Source organism: Poromitra crassiceps (assembly GCF_964638095.1).
Source record: "Poromitra crassiceps genome assembly, chromosome: 20".
Lineage (NCBI taxonomy): Eukaryota > Metazoa > Chordata > Actinopteri > Beryciformes > Melamphaidae > Poromitra > Poromitra crassiceps.
The window spans coordinates 18824830-18828441 of record NC_139637.1 but is presented as its reverse complement, the minus strand read 5'-3'; the positions used below and the strand labels follow the sequence as shown (position 1 = coordinate 18828441).

General features: G+C 54.6%; 1 pseudogene across 1 annotated transcript in view; it reads right to left on the bottom strand.

The window, feature by feature from the left end:
* Positions 1-877: 877 nt before the first annotated feature.
* Positions 878-3612, bottom strand: part of LOC310794403 (partitioning defective 6 homolog beta-like) — a 25859-nt pseudogene continuing 23124 nt past the window's right edge. The window contains exon 3 of the transcript XR_014553960.1: positions 878-2005. The product of XR_014553960.1 is annotated as a partitioning defective 6 homolog beta-like (transcript). The remainder of the gene's footprint in view (positions 2006-3612) is intronic.

Below are 3612 nucleotides of genomic sequence, written 5' to 3'. Positions count from 1 at the left end.
GTGAGGTCGATAAAAACTTAAAAAAAAAAATCTACTGAAAACAAACCAACAAAAAAGGAAAAAGCATAAAACACAGGCCTAATGTTAAAGGGATTTTAAAGTCCAGTTGCTCCCAGCGGTTGCTTCAACAACGAATCAAATCAATTGAGCAAATCATCAACATTGTAAGTTAAGGAGAGAAACACGACGAGGAACAGCGGTTGAAAGCGTCCGAGCCGCGAGCAAAGGAACCCAGACGTGTTTCTACATCGTTTCTCCTTAAATAAAAACGACAGTATTATTGCAGATCTCAGCACTTGTCTGTGGTACCGCGTCCATATGGAAAGCATGGCGATTGTTGACCAATCACATGCTGTGGTCACCTGGGGGGGGGGGGGTCATCATCTGGTGCAGGGAGACAACAAGGCAAAAACAACCGCAGATTGTCAAAAGAAAACAGAAGAGCCTCCCAGGATAATGTGCACTCGATTATGCTTTCACAGGATTTCTACTCTGGTCGCCGCCCTCTGGTGGAAGATCAGGGGAATAACAGTCTCCGGATTTAAAAAAAAACAAGTGCTTCTAGTGGTTTTGATACTGGAGGGAGGGGGGGGGGAACTGGGGAGAGGCTTTACCAAATTGACACTTCCTTCCTCCGACGTGACTCGTATTGTGTCCGTCTGTCACGTCAGAGTTGGAGGGTCGTGTCGCTGCTATGGCACGCATGCATGGCCGTTGGCGTCTAGTGGAGGGGGGCGGGGCTGTTTTAGGTGTATATATGACAGCATCTAGAGCCATTTGGGTAATCGGTGTAGTGTTGAGATTAAATATGTACACCACGTTGTGCTTTCTAAGTACAGTCATTGTATAATATGATGTGTGCTTGTTGAAACTGGATGCGTCTAATCGTCTATGTCCATGTATCCAGTGTGGATGTACGTGTGTTTGTGAATATTTAAGTTTGAGCGTAATGCCTAGTATCTCCGGTTTCCAGTGTTTTGTGTGTGTGCGCATGCCCAGTCTACAGCGTAATAACAGTGCCGTCCTCCTCCAGACTCCGCCTCTCCATCGCCCTGTCCGGCGACGGCGTGGTGGACGCGGCGGCGGCGTTGCCGAGCGACCCGCTGCTGGCGCTGGCCGGTAGTGTCCCGTTGGCGTTGACGGAGAAGGCCGAGGAGGAAGTGGAGGAGGCTGGCGGCGCGGCGGCGGTGCGGAGGTTGAGGTGCGGCTCGTAGCGCGGCAGCGAGGGCGTGCTGTAGCTGACGTAGGCCGAGGCCACGGGGGCCGCGGGCGCCGAGGCGCGCGGGATGGTCTCCGCCTCGCCGCCCGCCTCGATCACCAGGTCCTCGTCGTCCTCGTCGCTCTCCAGCTCCTCCGGGTGGAAGTTCTGGATGATGTGCGACGGCGCCGGGACCGCGGCGCCCATCCCGCCGGGCGACGAGTAGCCGTAGTAGCTGGCGCCGCTGTCCGACGAGCGCCCCGAGCTGCGGACGCCGCGCCTCCTCCTCCTCCTCCACCGCCACCTTCCTCCTCCGCCGCGAACAACGTTGTTCCGCTGGTTGGCCGGCTTGACGGTGACGATGAGGTTGTGCTGTTGGCGATCATCATGTCCGTCACCTGGTCCAGAGACTTGCCGGCCACCTCGATGCCGTTCACCTCCAGCACTTCGTCGTTGACCGCCAGCAGGCCCGTGCTCTCCGCCAGGCCCCCGGGCACCATGCGCGAGATGAAGATGCCCGGCACCTTCTCCAGCCCTGCGGCGTGACGCGCACGCTGGAGCGTCGCGGATGTAGAAGCCCAGCGGCTTCTCCTGGCCGTGCTTGTAGAGGCGGACGCGCCGGTGCGTCTCCGGCAGGATGTCCACGTCGATGATGGAGGAGACGGGCCGGAAGTCCCGCGGGAGGCTGATGATCACCGGCGGCTTCTTGCGGTTGGCGTCGCCGGGCCGCAGCAGCACCGCCGACAGCACCGTGTTCTTCTTCCGGGTCAGCGAGTCGGTGCCGAACGCAGAGTAGTCGGCCTCCCTCTGCACACACAGAGAGAGAGAGAGAGAGAGAGGGAGGGAGGGAGGAAGTAGAGAGGGCGAGAAAGGAAGTGAGGAGAGAAAGAGGACATAAGTATGTGATCAAACGCTGGTTCATTTCCAATAAGCGTCACGCTGACGTGCTCGTTAACATAAAGTGGTTTTTCAGGCTGACACTCGGTTGCGTCATGTCGCTGTTCAGACCGACGAATAATAATGATATGCAAAATAACAAGTGTGAGCCTGAGGCGTCGTTGCTGCAGGATGTGTTCCGACTGAAACACACATTCCCACAACTCCCCTCAGCTAAGACACTATTACTCCCCTCAGCTTAGACACTATTACTCCCCTCAGCTTAGACACTATTACTCCCTCAGCTTAGGACACTATTACTCCCCTCAGCAAGACACTATTACTCCCCTCAGCTAAGACAACTATTACTCCCCTCAGCTTAGACACTATTCTCCCCTCAGCTTAGACACTATTACTCCCCTCAGCTAAGACACTATTACTCCCCTCAGCTTAGACACTATTACTCCCCTCAGCTAAGACACTATTACTCCCCTCAGCTAAGACACTATTACTCCCCTCAGCTAAGACACTATTACTCCCCTCAGCTTAGACACTATTACTCCCCTCAGCTAAGACACTATTACTCCCCTCAGCTAAGACACTATTACTCCCCTCAGCTAAGACACTATTACTCCCCTCAGCTAAGACACTATTACTCCCCTCAGCTTAGACACTATTACTCCCCTCAGCTAAGACACTATTACTCCCCTCAGCTAAGACACTATTGTTGCCAAATGCAATGGTGGAAGAAGTACTGGCAGGCAGCAAAATGTACTTAAGAGGATCAAAGTGCACAAACTGTCCTTATATTATATTATATTATATGAATTATTGGAATGATGATGACGCGTCCCAGCGCATGCTGTAGTATGTATATTTCAAACATAGAATCCTGGCTCCCCTGGCCAGTGGCACTTAGGAATAGACTAGGTGACAACCAAGTATAGTTTGGTGACAAGCTGGAGAGACAGTTGACGGTCGAAGAGACGGCATCCGGTACGGATGGGTTTAGCACCCCAGCCTGGCTATCTCGTGAGGGAGAAATCCACAAACGCTACGGATCAGCCTCCTGAAAATCTGTGCAAAGATCAGCGCGGCCTGGGGTCCTTCAGGCTAGAGCGAGGTGCTCGGCGCAGGCGAATGACGTGCAGCGCACAGGCCTTCTTGAGGCATCCTCTCTGCCCATGGTATGGCAGGGTAGGATTGCCTTTTTCCCGAGAGGGTGTGGTGAGACGAAGGAGGAGCCCGGCCTGGAGTTACTGTGGTGTAGCACTAACTCTATTGCAGCGGATTGGGCATGATCAACCCTTCCGCGGGCAACGTTGCAGACAGAGTAGGAAGGCTGATCCGTGAGCGGCTGCTTCTGGGACGCGGGTCGGGGTCTTAATCGGCCTCGGCTGGGTCTACTGGGCGAGGGTGTATGGTGTTGACAGCAGTGGTGGCTGGTGACCTTGGAAGCAGGGGAGGAAGCTAGTGCGGCGACCGAAGGTCGCCGCCCCTTTTCGGCGGCGACCGAAGGTCGCCGCCGAAAAAAATTT